The sequence below is a fragment of the Loxodonta africana genome, chromosome 24 (genome assembly GCF_030014295.1).
Source record: "Loxodonta africana isolate mLoxAfr1 chromosome 24, mLoxAfr1.hap2, whole genome shotgun sequence".
In the NCBI taxonomy this organism is placed as follows: domain Eukaryota; kingdom Metazoa; phylum Chordata; class Mammalia; order Proboscidea; family Elephantidae; genus Loxodonta; species Loxodonta africana.
In genome coordinates, this window is record NC_087365.1 from 31,562,176 (window position 1) to 31,582,878 (window position 20,703).

General features: G+C 39.5%; 1 protein-coding gene across 8 annotated transcripts in view; it reads left to right on the forward strand.

Moving 5' to 3' along the window:
- KIF3B (kinesin family member 3B) overlaps window positions 1–20,703 on the forward strand; it is a 53,261-nt gene that overhangs the window by 10,708 nt on the left and 21,850 nt on the right. The window contains exon 1 of one of the 8 annotated variants that reach the window (XM_023550138.2): window positions 10,154–10,190. The exons of the other annotated variants lie outside the window; for them this stretch is intronic. The gene's annotated coding sequence lies outside the window, so the exon portion shown is untranslated. Of the gene's footprint in view, window positions 1–10,153; window positions 10,191–20,703 lie in introns of those variants that run through there. 8 annotated transcript variants of the gene reach the window in all.

A 20,703-nucleotide genomic window follows, 5' to 3' on the forward strand; every position in this document is an offset into this window, starting at 1 on the left:
TCCTATCCCCTTTCTGCCTTCTCATCTCGCCTCTGGACAGAAACTGCCCATTTAGTCTCATGTGTCTGCTTGAACTAAGAAGCGCGCTCTTCACAAGTGTCATTTTATGTCTTATGTTGTCGTTTTTAGGTGCTATCCAGCCAGTTCCGATTCATAGCGACCCTGCGTACCACAGGATGAAACACTGCCTGGTTCTGCGCCATGCTTACAGTCGTTATGCTTGAGCCCACTGTTGCAGACTTGTCTGAAGAGTTGGCTTGGGGAATAGTTTCAGTTCTGGGTTAACACAGAGTCTGGGGGCCTTGTCTTCTGGGGTTCCTCTGGTCTTAGTCAGACCATTAAGTCTGATCTTTTTACTAGAATTTGAGTTCTGCACCCCACTTTTCTCTTTCTGTATCAGGGACTCTCTGTTGTGCTTCCTGTCTTAAATAGTGTTCTTAACAAGGTAGTATCAAATAAAATGGAAAGGATAGACATTATTATATTTTTTGGAAAAAATTACCAGTGATAATGGTATCCTGATACAATTTTCAGTTTAGTTGTTCACTTGATGGTTTATTTTTATATAGGTGTACTCAAAGTGTATTTCCTATTTTGGAGTGCTCATTTAACATTATTTCATAGCCATGTTTCCATGTTTAGCACTTCAGGAGCTACTAAACTTTCTCTAGCTTTGGGCATTTAGGTGGTGGCCAGCTTTTTGAAATTACATTTAATGCTGTAGTGAACTTCTTTGCTTCTTCAAGCTCATAGTGAACAATTCTAAATAAGTGGTTTGGGAAAAGTTTTAAGAGGTTTTCTCAGCCTTCTTTCTCTTCTCTTTAATCCACTTTCCTCTCTGATGCAGAATGCCCTATAAATAGGACCCAGAACATGGAACTTTGGTATTTAAACCCTTTATTCTCTGAATAGGCTATTTGTTGGTGACTTTAGCCGGAGATACTGTATGTGCGTTATTCGTTTTGTACACTCTGAACTGTGAGAGGGAGCATATCATTATGAAATTGGACTGTGAACCAAGACAGTTCTGGTGAACTTTTGGAGAAGGATTTTAGAAAGTATTCAGTTCATCACATTGCTGAAATAAATCTTGTGATTTATAGGAAATTCTGTTTGATCAACTTTGGGAATAGTTTACTATAGAGGTAGCATACATAGGCAGAACTTCTCAAACATTATTGTGCACATGAATCACCTGTTGTTGTTGTTGTTGTTTCTTGCCGTTGAATCCATTGCATCTCATGATTACCTCATGAGGGTTTTTTGGCTGTAATCTTAACGGAAGCAGATTGCCAGCCCTTTTCTTCCACAGTAGCGCTGGGTGGGTTCAAACTGCCAACTTTTAGTGTATCAGTTGAGCGCAAACCATTTGTGCTACCCAGGAAGCTTCATGAATCACCTAGGGATCTTGATAAAATGTGGTTCTGATTCAGGGGATCTCGCAGGGGTCTTAGATTCTGCAGCCCTAAACTGGGTGGAACAGGAGAAGATTTTAGGTGACGCTCAAACATAACATCTGAAATTCTGTTAAGTCACATGGTTAAAAAAGAGTTAAAAGAGTTATTCTCTTTTAACTTCTCTTTTGGGTCTCCTGATTATGTCAGTTAGAGGGTTTGCTTAGTGCTAGCCTGTTTCTTAACCCTTGCCAAGCTCCCTTTCTAATCAAGAGAGATCAGGCCTTAGGCCGTAGGTAAGTGACAATACCTAAGCTAGCATTTAATAACATTGTTTTGTGTCCTTATATTTAGTTTTACAGTTATCTTCTATTTATGACAAGTGATAGTAATATTAAATTTCTTTTTGAAATATATTTGCATTAAAGGAAAATTGACTTTAAGAAAAAGAGTTAATAACAGCATGTGAATATGGCAGAAACTGTGAAGAGACGATCAGGGTTTTGGGGACATGCCGATGTGGAGAAAAGGCCATGGACTTTGGAGCCAGGTAGACCTGGTTTCCACTTGCATTGCAACATACTAACTGTGTGCATGTTACATCTCTGTCCAAACCTCAATTTTTTTCTCCTATGAAATGGGGCAAGGCAGAAGGCTCCTCCTGTGGGCCAGGCTCTGTAATGCTTGTTTTCATCAGATCCTCACACAGCCCCAAGGAGCAGGGTATCAGTGGTATTCCCATTTCACAGTTGAGGAAATGGGCTCAAAGGGTGAAGGAACTTGCATGGAGTTCCAGAGTTAGGAGTGGTAGAGCTGGATTTCAATCCCAAGTGTGTCGAAATCTCTTTTGTGATTCCAGGCTGCCTCTCCTTTTTAAATACAGATTTTGTTATAGCTCTCTACCCAGCTGAATGGCCCTCTGATTAAAGTGGAAAACCATTGGTCAGAGGGCAATTATATTTTGGAAAATTTTAAGATAGATAAAAGTAGAATAGTATAATGGACCATGGACCCATTATTCAGCTCTAGCAGTCATTAGCACATGGCAATCATATTTCACCTCTATCCCCCATCCACGCCATCCCCATCCTCTGTTATTTTGAAACAGATCCCGGACAGCGTATGATTTCATCTGAAGATGCTTTTGTGTGTGTATTAGCTTCCTAGGGCTGCTGTAATAAATTACCATAAGCTGGATGGCTTAAAGCAACAGAAATTAATTCTGTCATAGTTCTAGAGGCTAGAAGTCTGAAATCAAGGTGTGGGCATGGCCATCCATGCTCTCCCTGAAGGCTCAAGGGGAGAATCTGTTCCACATCTTTCTCTTAGCTCCTGGCGTTACCAGCAATCCTTCGAGTTTCTTGGCTCACAGAAGCATCACTGCACTATCTCTGCCTCCGTTGTCATATGCTATTCTCCCCCTGTCTGACTCTGTGCTTAGGACTTCAGTGTATCTTTTTGGGGACACATTTCAACCTACAATAGTATGTATCTCTAAAAGATAAGAACCTTTTTAAAAAAGATAACCACAATACCATTTTCACACCTAAAAAAGTAATAATTCTTCAACATGCTGAAATATTCAGCACATTTCCCTGATTGTCTCATGCATTTTTTTAACAGTTGATTTGTTTGAATCGTGCGTGAGCTGAACAAGGGCCCTAAACAAAGGCCATGTGTTGCATTTGTTTGATTGTGTCTTTTAAGTCTGGGTGTAAATTTTTACTGGTGAAATAGCTACAACTTCCTTTCTTTCTTGGGTAGTACATGGGACAAAAAGTTTCCTGGCAGAAAGGCTTTTCCAGCTTCACAGTTTAGCGGTGGTCCTGAGCATGGGCTGTGTATGTCAGTGAGCAGGTGGGAAGCCGGGCACCCTGTGGGGGGAGGAAAGTGAGGCAGCCAGGGGAGGGGACAAGATGGCTCCTTTTGTCAAAAAGGAACATGACAGCATTTCCACCTCTAGGAATGAATCCTACCAATTTACTCCCAAATGTGCCAAAAGCATATGTCCAAGATATTCGCTGTAGCATTGTTTGCAGTTGCAAAAGACCAGGAAGAGAATGTCCCACAGTAGGGGACTGGTCAAATGCATTGCAAGACTATCCATGACATTTAGGCAGCTGTTAAAGGGGGGGGGGGAGGTTCTCCAAGATCTCTCTAAAGGAAGATGTAGAATGGTGTACGGTACACCTCCACTAGAGTTTTTAAAAAATGCACTGGTAATACAGATATATATATGTTTGCATATGCGTCAGGTCTCTTTCCAAGGGTAGGGGGAAGATGTACTTGTTTGCAGGATACTCCAGTGTATGGCTGGAACAGTTTTAACCTGTGCATATATTGATACTACCAGCTTACTCCCACATGTGCCTCAGTTTACAAGTGGGAGTAAATTTGCCAATTTACACACACGGATATGTGTAGGTATATGTATATATGTGTATGTGTGTGTATACACACACACACACACACACACACACACACACACACACACACACACACACACACACACACATATATATATATATACCAACAATCACGAAGATGGCCCAGGACTGGACAACCTTTTATTCAGTTACACATAGGGTCAGCGCTAACTCGATGGCAACTAATAACAACAACATGTGCATATATGTATGTGTGTGTATGTTTAAAAATACGTGTTTATATGTGGGTTTTGGGGTAAGACAAACCTGGTTTTGACTCCTGACTATTCCACTTAATTGCTGTGCAACCTTGGGAAAGTTATTTAATTTCTCTGTGCGTCTGATCCTCGTTTATAAAATGGAGCTAATACTTACCTTCCTTGTGATTTTGAGGATTGAAAGAGGAATGCACATAAAGCTCTTGATGCAGCGTGAGTTGTGACTGTGAATACAGCCAAACCCCAGACCCACACTGGCTCTGAATGGGAGCTTTCCTCTAGACTTGAATAAATTCTTATGCACGTATTTTATGAACGTTCACAATTGGATACAAAAAAAAGGTTTCTCTCCCTCTTTTTTCTGTACATAAATGCTTTCTTTGTTTGCCTGTTTATGTCATCAAATGACGGAGTGTGTGGTATCAATTGAATTCGGGACAGGCATTTATTTATCCCTGTTTCTTGTCTGTGACCATTCCAGTTTCTTCCTAGAGAATGAGCCTGTCTTCTTGACACTTAAGCTGAAATCAAGGTGCTAGACTTTTTAACCAAAGAAAAAAAATAACTTGATTGCTTTTTTCCTGATTATAAAAAACAAAGTACATGCACCTATCAAAAAAGTCCAAAGAAAGTTAAAAAAAAAACAAAACACAAGCTCACCCCCCAGGATCAACATTGCTCACCACCCAGGATCAACATTGCCTCCATTTCCTGAGTGTTTATTATGCGCGTGTACCGGGCTGAGCATTTAACATTTATTAGCTCATTTAGCCCTTAGAGTCATTCTTCAAGCTAAGTGTTATCATTAAATCCATTTTATAGATGAAGAAACTATGACTTATGTACTTCAGGATTTTATATTGATAGCTAGTAGGTGGTAGAGCAGACATTCAAACCCAGACCTGTTGCACACGAAAGTTCATGCTTTTACCTGTGACTTTACACTGTCTCCCGCACATCTTTCTCTGCACATGTGCATGTACACACGTGAACATAAATTGGATGCTCTCTTCTCATCTGTAAATACTTAGAGGTTCATTACCATTCTTAATGATTACACTTTCCCATTGTTTCCATAATCTAACCAGTCCCTTACTGGTGAGTAGGTGGTTAAAGATGGTGGTGTGATAAACATAAATGTGTACATGCGTCTTTGCCCATGTATTCAGTTATTCAATTTTGTCCTTAAAATAAAATCCAGCCATGAAATTACTATTTCAAGAGGGGTATTTATATTTATATATGTATTTTTTAATTAAAATATTTTCTTGTGTTTTTGGTGGAAGTTTACATAGCAAATTAGGTTCCCATTTAACAATTTCTACATAATTTTTTCAGTGACATGGGCTACATTTTTTACAGTGTGTCAACTTTCTCATTATCTCCATTCTGGTTATTAACATTTCCAATAATCTAGTTTCCCTACGTCCTGGCCTTCTTGTCTTTTCCTTTTGAGTAAATATTGACAGTTTGGTCTTAAATAGATGATTTTTTTTTTTTCAAGGAGCATAGTACTCATGAATGATACTGTTTATTTTATGAGCCAATCTGTTAGCTAAAAGATGACCTCATGGAATAGTTTTGGTACAAGGTTTAAAGAGTATCTCAGGGCAATAGTCTCTGGTAGTCCTCCAATCTCAACTGGTCCAGTAAGTTTGGACTGTTTAATAATTTGAGTTTCTGTTTATAAGAATTTGAATTGCTTCCGTTCTATCAGGATCCATCTATTGTGTTCCTGATCAGAATGGCCAGTAGTAGTAGCCAGGCACCATGTAGTTCTTCTGGTCTCAGAGTAGATGAGGTCATGGTTTGTGTAGACTTAGTCCTGTGGACTCCTTGCTTCTCTGAGTCTCTGGTTTCCTTCTTTCCCTTTTACTCCAGACACATAGAGACTAATAGTTGTCTCTTAGATGGCTGCTCACAAGCTTTTAAAACCCCAGATACTACTCACCAAACTAGGATGTAGAACATAAACTTTACGTACTATATTATGACAGTTATCCCACGAGACTATGGTCCTAAGCCTTCAGACCCTATAAACCAATCCCACAAGGTATTTGGTTAAATCTAAGAAGTATCTGTGTTTGTGCCCCCATGTGTTCTAATATATGAATATATATGGATTCATGTACTTACCTATATATACATCCGCATATAGATAAATTGATAATGCCCACGTATACACACACATATACATACCTATACACTTGTATGCATACAGACACATGTAACCACACTCCTATTTTTTAGTTGCTGCACAGTCATATATGTCATAGCATTTACCAAAAACGTCCTTTTTTTCTCACATATTTCTTGGTGACATCATTTACCTTGGTAAGGCTGTTTACACTTTACCCACATTTGATGTTATATTTCCCATCAACAGAAATAACAAGTGTACATCTCAACTTTTGATATTGATTGCTCAATTGTCCTCAGATAAGTTGTGGCTTTTATGTATTATAAAGAACATTTGAAACTTTTTAGGCAGTTTACACAGTTGTTTGGCTAAAAAAAAAAAAAAGATATTGTATTTATAAACAGTGCCTGTAATGATAATGGAGCATCATACATTAATCTGTTATTTTGACATATTTGCTCTGAATGCCATTTGGGACCAAGGCTAGATGACATATTACGTTAACATTAGAAAGTTAAAAATTTCATGCCATGGTACTCACAGCAGCTTTTTTATGAAGCTTCACCATAAAGTTGGGACAGGTAGTTTTACTGCTAGGTCCCTTAGTTCATCAATTAAAACACTTTTTTTTTTTAAAGTGCCTTATAGTCATACCAACACACCAAACCAAATATATTGCCGTCGAATCGATTCTGACTCGTAGCGACCCTGTGTGTTACAGAGTAGAACTGCTCCATAGGGTTTTCTTGGCTGTAATCTTTACAGAAGCAGATTGCTGGGCCTTTTTTCTGTCTTGCCTCTGGGTGGGTTTGAACTGCCAACCTTTAGCTTAGTAGTCAAGCACAAACCACTTGTACTACTCAGGGACCTCTATATTCATAGTGGTTGGTAAAAATTTTATGAATGGGTAGACGAAATGGAGGGAAAAGTGAGCTGAATACCTGGATGGATATTAGTTTACTTAATTTCACTAAAAATGTTTCTCGTATTTTTTGACTAGGTAATACATTTACAGGAGCCCTGATTGCACATTCGTTAAGACCTCAGGCTGCTCATCAAAAGCGTTGGCAGTTTGAATCCACCAGCCACTCCTTGGAAACCCTATGGGGTAGTTCTGCCCTTTCCTGTAGGGTCTCTATGAATCGGAATCAACTTGATGGCAGTGGGTTACCGGTTTAATACATTCATGATGCAAAATTTAAGGGGTATTAAAAGGTACACAACATAAAATCTTCCACCCACCCTTGGCCCTCAGCCACCCAGCTCTTTCCCTTATAGGCAACCAGTGTTGTTATATGGCTCTTGTGTGTCCCCCCAGATATATTTTATGTAATATAAGTAAGTGTAGAACTATTTCCTTAACACAAATTCCATGTCATTTTAAAAGTCCTGTGGGGTTGTGGTGGTATTTTTCAACTGGAGATGAATATCTTGTTTGAAAATTGTGTAACTCCCTTGCGGTAACTGACCATTCTAGGAACCAAAGAGCAATGAACTTGCTTTCTTGGTGTGGTTCAGGGATTGCAAACAGGGAGGCCTGATACTTCAAAACAAGTAGGAACAGTTGTGAAACAGAGTAGTAGTGTTGATAGTGATGAGGTGGATACAGAGTAAAAACAGCCTTCCCCTGAGAGAAGCCTGAGAAGCAAGTTGGTTTGGGCTGGTTAATAGCCGGGTGTTGCAGTGTTCTTCTGATGGTTCATGGACTGTGTTGTGATCTGTGGCTGGAGCTGCATTTCAGACACTCAGAGTCCTTGAATTCCCGGCCATACAGTTGGCAGGCAGTTGCCTGGTCTGATACTAGAGGACATTGAGTTGGGATGCATTGATGAGAGATGCATTAGTTTGCACTCTGTGTCCCTGCAGATTGTGCTTCCTTGCAGAACTGTTCCTGGTGAATTGCCAGGCCTTATTTTTTCCCATTCGAAGGTACTATGTGTTCATTAAAGAAAATTTGGAAAATACAGAAACATTGGAAGTGCAGGAGAAATCACCCATAGCTCCATCATCAAAAGTGGATATTCTTGATGTTTGATGACTTTCTTATTTTTATGTAATTATGACTGCATGCTGCTGTCATTCAGTTTTGCAGACTGCTTTTTGATTACCATAAGCATTTTCCACGTCGTTATAGAGCCTCAGTAAATGTCATTTAAAAAGATGGACTAGCGTGGCACGCTTTTCTTACTCAGGTCATGTATACATGAATTTGGTCAAAGATGGGGATGCCTACAGGAGCCAGCCAGGAGCTATGAATGAGCAAAGGCATGCTGGGTGTGAGACAGTAGAGAGCATTGGAGAATCTGGGTTCCCCAAAGGGGCAGCTGTTGCTCAGTTCCCATTGCTACCAGGGGGCATGGACTAAGGACTGTCAGGTATTTCTGTTCTTCCAGAGAAGCAGAAAATCTGTTTTTTTTTTTTTTTTTAATGTAAAATTTTAAAAGAGCCAGAGAATAAGAAACCTTTAGAATTGACTGTTGTTGGCATTTTCTCTTATGTGCTTCAAGCCTCCTTCCCCAGATTTTTTTTTTTTATTAAGAGAAATAATAAAATATTACAGATAAAGTTGAAATATCCTTTCCACACCAGTCCCATTTCCTGCACTCCCTCAGCTCAGACAGCTGCTGATGAATTGTTGTGTACCCTTCCAGCCCATTTTTTTAAGCCAATGGGTGTTGCTGTATTCCAATAAAACTGTATTTACAAAAACAGGCTACGGGCTTGTGGGCCTTAAGTTTGTTAGCTCTTCCTCTAGTTTTGTTCTTTTTTAACTACAAAGTAGTATACTGTCTGTAACATGAGTATACCATATTTTATTTTTCTCTTCCCCTACAGGAAACCCTGGTAGCATAATGGTTAAGTGCTACGGCTGTTAACCAAAGGGTTAGCAGTTTGAATCCGCCAGGTGCTCTTTGGAAACTCTATGGGGCAGTTCTGCTTTGTCCTGTAGGGTCGCTATGAGTCAGAGTTGACTCGATGGGACTGGGTTTGTTTTTTTTTTTTCATTCCCCTATAAATAGACATTAAATTTTTTCCGTTATTATGATTACGCTTCAGGAAGCATCCTTATCCACGTTTCCTTGTTGTATGGATGTGAAAGGGTTTTTCACCAGGACATGTACCTAGAGGTGGAATTGCTGGGTTTTTTTGTTTTTTTAAAACAACAAGTGGGCCATATAAAATGCTTCAGGTAGAATATGACCATTTTGCGACCTCTGTCCTAGAATCCATAGGAAGCCAACAGTTATTTAGAATCCAGTTCACATCTAGCTCTAGAATTTTGAGGTAAGACTATATAACCAGCATAGGTGAAGATGCTTGAATCAAGCATGAAAGACTTGGAAAACAATCTGGAAGAGTGTACTGCTGTGAGAAACGAGCAGCTGATTTCTTCAGACAAAAGATAAGGTTTTGTATGAGAGACTGACTTCATTTGTAAGCTTTCACTTAAAGCACAATAAAAAAAAAAAAAAAAGACGAGGTGGGGGGAACTCAGTTTTTCACAAGTAAGAGCCATTCAAATGGTGGTGTTAACATGGGAATGACAAGTTCTAGCAGAAAAGGTACCCAGGATAAAGGTGATGAGCTGCTGACCTGTGGTACTTCTTTCCTGGCAACGCTCTGGGTTCCTTTAAAGATTTATCACTCTGTAATTAGACCCGCTAAAAGAAGAATAAGGAATGTAATAAAGAGTATCAGGGCATCTTTCCAAGAAAACCCTATCCTTTGAGGAGGACCCAGAGTAAGATTTTAAGCCCTGGTGGCAGGAAATTAAATTAGACCATCTTCCTGAAATAATACAAAAAAAATTTTTTTTTTTAATACATGACTAGCTTAGCGTAGCTCGGCGAGTTCAGAAAAGAAATGGTGCTCTGTGTTTAGAGTCGAGGGGGTTTAATTAAGGGGACTCGTGCACTGGGAATTCCTTTCTTTTTAAAGATTAATGTAGGTCACTATTATTCCTTTGTTTTGCAGTGCTCAAGAGATATGTACAGGGCTGGAACAGAAGCAGGTAAACATCAAGGTCAGGTCAACTGGCTGCAGGCTTTTTTTTTTTAAGCAGACTTGGGCTCACCTTGTTTTGATAGGTATAAAAGTTGGACAGCTGTGCCTCCTCCAGGACATGTAATGCAGAAGAATCAGCTCTCCTCTGACCCATCCTCTGCTCCCCTCACATTTCCTTTACTCCTTCAAGTCTAGGGTCTTGTTTGACCCGGACCTTTGCCCTACAGCAGAGGCCTCCACCAATGAGGCTGAGGTGCTGAGGTTTTCGTTTTGCCCCTACGCCAACTTTCTCAGGCAAGCCTCTGTTGAAATGGAAAGGAAATGGGCAAGGGGATAGGCCGAAGTTGTAGTTCAGGGGCCAGTCACCTTGAAATGAAAAGAAGCTGTGAACAAACCAGGGCATTGAACAGGTTTGGTCTGGTCTGAACCTCTGCTGAGAATTTCCATTCTAACAAGTTTCCAGGTGATGCTAATGCTGCTGGTTAAGGACCAATTCTGAGAACCACTAGTAGAGCATATATATTTTATTGTAATTTAAAAAAATTTTTATTGTGCTTTAAGTAAAAGTTTACAAACCAAGTCAGTCTCTCATACAAAAACTTACATACACCTTGCTATATACTCCCGGTTGTTCTCCCTCTAATGAGACAGCAGACTCCTTCCCTGCATTCTCTGTTTTCGTGTCCATTTGGCCAGCTTCTGACCCCTTCCGCCCTCTCATCTCTTCTCCAGACAGGAGCTGCCCACATAGTCTCATGTGTCTGCTTGATCCAAGAAGCTCAGTCCTCACCAGTATCATTTTCTATCCCATAGTCCAGTCTAATCCCTGTCTGAAGAGTTGGCTTTGGGAATGGTTCTTGTCTTGGGCTAACAGAAGGTCTGGGGACCATGATCTCCGGGGTCCTTCTAGTCTCAGTCAGACCATTAAGACTGGTCTTTTTATGAGAATTTGAGATCTGCATCCCACTGCTCTCCTGCTCCCTCGGGTTCTCTGTTGTGTTCCCTGTCAGGGCAGTCATCAGTTGTAGCTGGGCACCGTCTAGTTCTTCTGGGCTCAGGCTGATGTAGTCTCTCGTTTATGTGGACCTTTCTGTCTCTTGGGCTCATAATTACCTTGTGCCTTTGGTGTTCTTCATTCTCCTTTGCTCTAGGTGGGTTGAGACAAATTGATTTATCTTAGATGGCCACTTGCTAGCGTTTAAGACCTCAGATGCTACTCTCCAAAGTGGGATGCAGAATGTTTTCTTACTAGATTTTATTATGCCAGTTGTCTTAGATGTCCCCTGAAACCATGGTCCCCAAGCCCCCGCCCCTGCTACGCTGGCCTTTGAAGCTTTCAGTTTATTCAGGAAACTGCTTTGCTTTTGGTTTAGTCCAATTGTGCTGACCTCCCCTGTGTTGTGTGCTCTCTTTCCCTTCACCTAAAGTATTCTTATCTACTATCTAATTGGTGAATGCCCCTCTCCCACCCTCCCTCCCTCCCTCCCTCCCTCCCTCCTCTTGTAACCACAAAAGAATGTTTTCTTCTCAGTTTAAACTATTTCTCAAGTTCTTATAATAGTGGTCTCATACAATATTTGTCCTTTTGCAACTGACTGGTTTCACTCAGCATAATACCTTCCAGATTCTTCTATGTTATAAAATGTTTCACGGATTCATCGTTGTTCTTTATTGTTGTGTGACTGCACCATAATTTATCCTTTCATCCATTGATGGGCACCCTGCTTGCTTCCATCTTTTTGCTATTGTAAACAATGCTGCAGTAAACATGGGTGTGCATATATGAGTTCGTGTAAAGGCTCTTATTTCTCTAGGGTATATTCCAAGGAGTGGGATTGCTGGATCGTATGGTAGTTCTATTTCTAGCTTTTTAAGGAATTGCCACATCAATTCCCAAAGTGGTTGTATCATTTTATAGTCCCACCAGCAGTGTGTAAGTAAGTGTTCCAGTCTCTCCACAACCTCTCCACCATTTATTATTTTGTGTTTTTTGGATTAATGCCAGCCTTGTTGGAGTGAGATGGAATCTCATTGTAGTTTTGATTTGCATTTCTCTAATGGCTAATGATCCTGAGCATTTCCTCATGTATCTGTTAGCTACCCGAATGTCTTCTTTAGTGAAGTGTGTGTTCATATCCTTTGCCCATTTTTTAATTAGGTTATTTGTTTTTTTATAGTTGAGTTTTTGCAGTATCACGTAGATTTTAGAGATCAGATGCTGATTGGAAATGTCATAGCTAAAAACTTTTTCTCAGTCTGTAGTAGGTAATCTTTTTACTCTTTTGGTGAAGTCTTTGGATGAGCATAAGTGTTTGATTTTTAGGAGCTCCCAGTTATCTAGTTTCTCTTCTGTATTGTTCATAACGTTTCGTATACTTTTTTAAAATAATTTTTATTGTGCTTTAAGTGAAAGTTTACAAATCGTCAGTCTCTCACACAGAAACCCATATACACCTTGCTACGCACTTCCAATTACTCTCCCCCTAATGAGACAGCCCGCTCTCTCCCTCCACACTCTCTTTTCCTGTCAACTTCACCAGTTTCTAACCCCCTCCACCCTCTCATCTCCCCTCCAGGCGGGAGATGCCAACATAGCCTCAAGTGTCCACCTGATCCAAGAAGCTCACTCCTCACCAGCATCCCTCTCCAACCCATTGTCCAGTCCAATCCATGTCTGAAGAGTTGACTTCGGGAATGGTTGCTGTCCTGGTCCAACAGAAGGTCTGGGGGCCATGACCACCGGGGTCCTTCTAGTCTCAGTCAGACCATTAAGTCTGGTCTTAGGAGAATTTGGGGTCTGCATCCCACTGCTCTCCTGCTCCCTCAGGGGTACTCTGTTGTGTTCCTGTCAGGGCAGTCATCGGTTGTAGCCGGGCACCATCTAGTTCTTCTGGTCTCAGGATGATGTAGTCTCTGGTTCATGTGGCCCTTTCTGTCTCCTGGGCACGTAATTGCCTTGTGTCCTTGGTGTTCTTCATTCTCCTTTGCTCCAAGTGGGTTGAGACCAATTGACGCATCTTAGATGGCTGCTTGCTAAGGCTTAAGACCCCAGACGCCACTCTTCAAAGTGGGATGCAGAATGTTTTCTTAATAAATTTTATTATGCCAATTGGCTTAGATGTCCCCTGAAACCATGGTCCCCAGGCCCCTGCCCCTGCTATGCTGGCCTTTGAAGCATTCAGTTTATTCAGGAAACTTCTTTGCTTTTGGCTTAGTCCAATTGTGCTGACCTCCCCTGTATTGTGTGCTGTCTTTCCCTTCACCTAAAGTAGGTCTTTTAGGTCTTATCTACTAATTGGTGAATGCCCCTCTTCCACCCTCCCTCCCCCCTCTTGTAACCACAAAAGAATGTTTTCTTCTCAGTTTAAACTATTTCTCAAGTTCTTATAATAGTGGTCTTATACAATATTTGTCCTTTTGCAACTGTCTAATTTCACTCAGCATAATGCCTTCCAGATTCCTCCATGTTATGAAATGTTTCACAGATTCCTCACTGTTCATTATTGATGCGTAGTATTCCATTGTGTGAATATACCATAATTTATTTATTCATTCATCCGTTGATAGGCACCTTGGTTGCTTCCATATTTTTGCTATCGTAAACAGTGCTGCAGTAAACATGGGTGTGCATGTATCTGTTCGTGTAAAGGCTTTTATTTCTCTAGGATATATTCCAAGGAGTGGGATTGCTAGATCGTACGGTAGTTCTATTTCTAGCTTTTTAAGGAAGTGCCAAATAGATTCCCAAAGTGATTGTACCATTTTACATTCCCACCAGCAGTGTATAAGTGTTCCAATCTCTCCACAGCCTCTCCAACATTTATTAGTTTGTGTTTTTTGGATTAATGCCAGCATTGTTGGAATGAGGTGAAACCTCATTGTAGTTTTGATCTGCATTTCTCTAATGGCTGATGATCGTGAACATTTCCTCATGTATCTCTTAGCTACCTGAATATCTTCTTTAGTGAAGTGTCTATTCATATCTTTGGCCCATTTTTTAATTGGGTTATTTGTCTTTTTGCAGTTGAGTTTTTGCAGTATCATGTAGATTTTAGAGATCAGGCGCTGATCAGAAATGTCATAGCTAAAATCTTTTTCCCAGTCCGTAGGTAGTGTTTTTACTCCTTTGGTGAAGTATTTGGATGAGCGTAGGTGTTTGATTTTTAGGAGCTCCCAAGTATTAAGCTTTTCTTCTACATTCTTTATAATGTTTTGTATACTGTTTATGCCATGTATTAGGGCTCCTAATGTTGTCCCTATTTTTTCTTCCATGATCTTTATCGTTTTAGATTTTATATTTAGGTCTTTGATCCATTTTGAGTTAGTTTTTGTGCATGGAGTGAGGTATGGGTCTTGTTTCATTTTTTTGCAGATGGATATCCAGCTATGCCAGCACCATTTGTTAAAGAGACTGTCTTTTCCCCATTTAACTGACTTTGGTCCTTTGTCAATTATCAGCTGCTCATATGTGGGTGGGTTTATGTCTGGATTCTCAATTCTTTTCCATTGGTGTGTGTATCTGTTATTGTACTGGTACCAAGCTATTTTGACTACTGTGGCAGTATAATAGATTCTAAAATCAGGTAGCATGAGGCCTCCCATTTTGTTCTTCTGTTTTAGTAATGCTTTACTTATCCAGGGCCTCTTTCCCTTCCATATGAAGTTGGTGATTTTTTTCTCCATCTCATTAAAAAATGTTGTTGGAATTTGGATCAGAATTGCATTATATCTATAGACGACTTTTGGTAGAATAAACATTTTTCCAATGCTAAGTCTTCCTATCCATGAGCAAGGTATGTTTCTCCACTTACATAGGTCTCTTGGAAACCTTGGTGGCATAGTGGTTAAGTGCTACAGCTGCTAACCAAAGGGTCAGCAGTTTGAATCTGCCAGGCGCTGCTTGGAAACTCTATGGGGGCAGTTCTACTCTGTCCTATAGGGTTGCTATGAGGTGGAATTGACTCGATGGCACTATGTTTGGGTTTTTTTTTTTTGGTTTAGGTCTCTCTTGGTTCCTTAAAGTAGTGTCTCGTAGTTTTCTTTGTATAGGCCTTTTTTTTTTTAATGAATATTTTATTGTGTTTAAGATGAAAGTTTACACAGTAAATTAGGTTTCTATTTACCAATTTCTTTTTTTTTTTAAATTTCTACACAAATTATTCAGTTTTTTATTGGTTACATATTTCACAACGTGCCATCATTGTCACTTATTCCGTTCTGATTGTACCATTTCCAGCACTCGTTTCCCTGACCCTTTACCTTCTCATCTTTGCTTTAGAGTAATTTTTGACCATTTGGTCTCCTATAGGAAACCCTGGTGGCGTAGTGGTTAAGTGCTATGGCTGCTAACCAAGAGGTTGGCAGTTCGAATCCGCCAGGCGCTCTTTGGAAACTCAATGGGGCAGTTCTACTCTGTCCTACGGGGTCGCTACGAGTTGAAATCGATTCGACGGCAGTGGGTTTTTGGTATGGTCTCCTATAGATGATTTTTCTTAAAGAAGGTGATATTCTTTATGAGCCAATCTGATATTTAGCTAAAAGGTGATCTCAGAATAATTTCAGTTTAAGGTTTAAAGCATATCTCAGGGTGATCGTCTCAGGGATTCCTCTAGCCTCTACTGGTCCAGTTAGCCTGAACTTTCTAAGAATTTGAGTTTTTTTCTACATTTTCCTCCCATTCTATCAGGGTCTGTCTATTAGGCCCTGATCAGGATGGTCAGTAGTGGTAGCCAGGCATCATCTAGTTCTTCTGGTCTCGGGGTATATGAGGCCATGGTTTGTGTGGGCAGTTAGTCCTACAGGGCTAATGCGAATATGTGGTGAAATGCATGTGAAATTGGTCACTACAGATTAGCAAGTAAGCACAAACAAGCCTGTGCTTACCTTGCTTGTATAGGTCTTTTATGTCTCTGGTAAGACTTATTCCTAAGTATTTTATCTTCTTGCGGGCTACTATAAATGGTATTGATTTGGTGATTTCCTCTTCAGTGTTCTTTTTGTTGGTGTAGAGGAATCCAACTGATTTTTGTATGTTTATCCTGTATCCTGATACTCTGCTGAACTCTTCTATTAGTTTCAGTAGTTTTCTTGAGGATTCTTTAGGGTTTTCTGTGTATAAGATCATGTCATCTGCAAATAGAGATACTTTTACTTCTTCCTTACCAATCTGGATGCCCTTTATTTCTTTATCTAGCCTAATTGCTCTTGCTAGGACCTCGAGCACAACGTTGAATACGAGTGGTGATAAATTCTCAAGGGGAATGCTTTCAGAGTCTCTCCATTTAGGATAATGTTGGCTGTTGGCTTAGTATAAATGTCCTTTATTATGTTGAGGAATTTTTCTTCTATTCCTATTTTGCTGAGAGTTTTTATCATGAATGGGTGTTGAACTTTGTCAAATGCCTTTTCTGCATCAATTGATAAGATCATGTGGTTTTTGTCTTTTGTGTTATTTATACGATGGATTACATTAATTGTTTTTCTAATCTTGAACCATCCCTGGTTACCTAGTATGAATCCCACTTGGTCATGGTGAATTATTTTTGGATATGTTGTTGAATTCTATTGGCTAGAATGTTTTTGAGGACTTTTGCATCTATAAAAATTACATAGGTCTATAATTGTCTTTTTTGTGTGTGTGTGATATCTTTACCCGGTTTCAGTGTCAGGAATTTACTGGCTTCATAGAATGAGTTTGGAAGTATTCTGCCCTTTTCTATGCTCTGAAATACCTTTAGTAGTAGTGGTTTTAACTCTTCTCTGAAAGTTTAGTAGAACTCTGCAGTGAAGCTGTTGGGGCCAGGGCTTTTTTTTTGTTGGGAGGTTTTTGATTACCTTTTCAATCTCTTCTTTTGTTATAGGTTTTTTTAGTTCTACCTCTGTTTGTGTTAGTTTAGGTAGGTGGGATGTTTCTAGAAATTTGTCCATTTCTTCTAGGTTTTCAAATTTGTTAGAGTACAATTTTTTCATAGTAATCTGATATGATTCTTTTAATTTCAGTTAGGTATGTTGTAATATTGCCCATCTTATTTCTTATTCAGGCTATTTGCTTCCTCTCCCGTTTTGCTTTTGTCAGTTTGGCCAATGGTTTATCAATTTTGTGAAGTTTTTTCAAAGAACCACCTTTTGGTCTTGTTAACTCTTTCAATTCTTTTCTCTTCTCTATTTTATTTAATTCTGCTCTAATTTTTATTATTTGCTTTCTTCTGGTGCCTGAAGGTTTCTTTTGTTGCTCTCTTTCTATTTGTTCAAGTTGTAGGGATAATTCTTTGATTTTGGCCCTTTCTTCTTTTTGTATGTGTGCATTTATTGATTTAAATTGAGTACTGCTTTTGCTGTGTCCCAAAGGTTCTGATAGGAAGGAATTGTTTTCATTCTCATTGGATTCTATGAATTTCTTTATTCCATCCTTGATGTCTTCTATAACCCAGTTGTTTTTGAGCAGAGTGTTGTTCAGATTCCAAGTGTTTGATTTCCTTTCTCTGCTTTTTCTGTTATTGATTTCCACTTTTATGGCCTTATGGTCAGAGAAGATGCTTTGTAGTATTTTGATGTCTTAGATTCTGCCAGGGCTTGCTTTATGAGCTAATATGTGGACCATTCTAGAGAATATTCCATGTGCGTTGTAAAAGAAAGTATACCTGGCTGCTGTTGGGTGGAGTATTCTGTGTACGTCTATGAGGTCAAGTTGGTTGATTGTGGCATTTAGATCTTTGGTGTCTTTATTGAGCTTCTGTCCGTCACCAAAAGTGGTGTGTTGAAGTCTCCTACTATAATTGTGGCCCTGTCTATTTCACTTTTCAGTGCTGTTAGAGTTTGTTTTATGTATCTTATAGCCCTGTCATTAGGTGCATAAATATTTAACCCCATGGTTATATCCTCTCGAGGGCACTGTTTTTTTTTTTTTTTGTATCCTCCTGGCATATTGTCTCTTTAATCATTATGTAGTGTCCTTTCTTACTCTTTGTGGTGGATTTAACTTTAAAGTCTATTTTGTCAGAAATTAATATTGCCACTCTTGCTCTTTTTTGCTTGTTGTTTGCTTGATATATTTTTTCCATCTTTTGAGTTTTAGTTTGTTTGTGTCTCTAAGTCTAAGGTGTGTCTCTTGTAGGCAGCATATAGATGGATTGTGTTTTTTTATCCACTCTGCCACTCTGTCTCTTTATTGGTGCCTTTAGTCCATTTACATTCAGCGTCATTATGGATAGTTATGAGCTTAGTGCTGTCGTTTTGATGTCTTTTTTTGTGTGTTGTTGACAGTTTCTTTTTCCCACTTAATTTTTTGTGCTGAGTAGCTTATCTTTATATCTTGTCTGTTCCTCTCATTCATTGTTGTTGATTTTGTTTCTGCTGAGTCTCTATTTTTTTCTGGTATTTTATTTTGATGAGTAGGATTGTTAGTCTCCTTTGTGGTTACCTTAATATTTAACCCTATTTTTCTAAGTTTAAACCTAACTTTTATTTCTTTATATCACCTTGGCTTCCTCTCCTTATGGAAGATCTATTTCACATTTCTTAGCCTCTCTTTATTGTTTTAATGTTGTCTTTTTTTACATAATGACATCGCTGTTTCCCTGTTTTGAGCATTTTTTTATCTTGATTTATTTTTGTGATTTCCTTATCTGGGTTAACATGTTATTACTCTGTCCAGTGTTCCAGTCTTGGGTTCATATATGATATTATTGATTTTCTAACCAGAGAACTCCCTTTAGTATTTCTTGGAATTTTGTTTTGGTTCTTAAGAATTCCCTAAACTTCTGTTTATCTGGATATGTCCTTATTTCGTCTTCATATTTGACAGACAGCTTTGCTTTATATATGATTCTCGGCTGGCAATTTTTTTCCTTCAGTGCGTTATATAAGTCATCCCATTTCCTTCTAGCTTGATGGTCTCTGCTGAGTAGTTCGAGTTTATTCGTATTGACTCTCCTTTGTAGGTAACTTTTCGTTCATCTCTAGTTGCTCTTAAAATTCTCTCTTTATCTTTGGTTTTGGCAAGTTTGATTATAATATGTCTTGGTGACTTTCTTTTAAAATCTACCTTACGTGGAGTTCAATGAGCATCTTGGATAGATAGCTACTCATCTTTCACGATATCAGGGAAGTTTTCTGCCTATAAACCTGCAACAATTCTCTGTATTTTCTGTTATCCCTCCCTGTTCTGGTACTCTAGTTACTCGTAGGTTGTTTCTCTTTATAGAGTCCCACATGATTCTTAGGGTTTGTTCATTTTATTAAATCCTTTTATCTGATTTTTCTTCAAATATATTGGTACCAAGTGCCTTTTGTTCAGTCTCACCAGTTCTGCCTTCGATTTGCTCAATTCTCCTCTGACTTTCTATTGAGTTGTCTAATTCTGTAATTTAGTGTTAATCTTCTGAATTTCTGGTTGTTGTCTCTCTGTGGATTCTTGCAGCTCATTAAATTTTTAGTTATGTTCTTGAATAACCTTTTTAATTTCTTCAACTACTTTATCTTTGTGTTCCTTGGCTTGTTCTGCTTATTGCCTGATCTCCTTCTTGATCTCGTTCCTGATGTCTCGAAGAGTTCTGTATATTAATCTTTTGTATTCTCCATCCGGTAATTCCCGGAAGGCACCTTCATCCAGAAGATCCCTTGATTGTTTGTTTTGAGAGCTTGTTGAAGCGATCATGGTCTGCTTCTTTATGTGACTTGATATTGAGTGTTGTCTCCAAGCTATCTATAAGTTATTGTATTCGTTTATTTTATGCTTGCTTCCTGTATCCTAGCTCCTTGCTTTGTTTTGTTTTCATATGTCCAAATAGGTTGCTTGAGTGAGCTAGCTTGATTATTTTTGCCTTTGAAGCTCTAATGTCCTGTCACCAGATGGCTAGAGCTGTTACCAGGTATTTGAGCATAGGAGTCCATTCACTTTTGTTGTATGGATTCAGCTCAGGTGTCCATGTAGTTGGTCATCAAGTGTGTGGTACAGGCTCCGTCCTACAGTCTTAGAGGGGCAGGGGTGATTGGTGTAAGTACCAGTATCTGGTTGCATCAGGGGTCATGCTCTGAAGAAGGCAGAGGGCTGACAACTGTCTCCCAAGTGTCTGTGAGGAAAGCGTGTCCCTGTTCCCAAGAGTGCACAGGTGGGCAGGTTCTGCAGACGGACCTTGGTCACCCAGTGCTTTTGGTTGTAAGGACTGGGAGGTACCAGTTACCCTTGGACCCCTGTTGCAGGTAGCTGGATGACCTGAATGGAGCTACCAGTCCTTAGGCTTCTGATGTGAGTAGGTGAGGACCTTGTTTAATAGGCAAAGCGGGATCAAACATCAAACACCTACCTCTCCACCGCATAGCTGAAACAATTACAGCCTGCCAACAAGGGCCTGTTCTCCTGAAATTGGTCCACACAGGTCCCTGCAGGGGAGAAAGGTATTCAAAGTCCACAGACTGTTCATGTCTGAACAGGAGCTGCTTCTGTCCTGAGCTCCCCAGGTTAGTGGAGCTGGCAGATTATCTTTTCCCAATTGTGAATTTATTCCCTCTCCAAGGCCGGG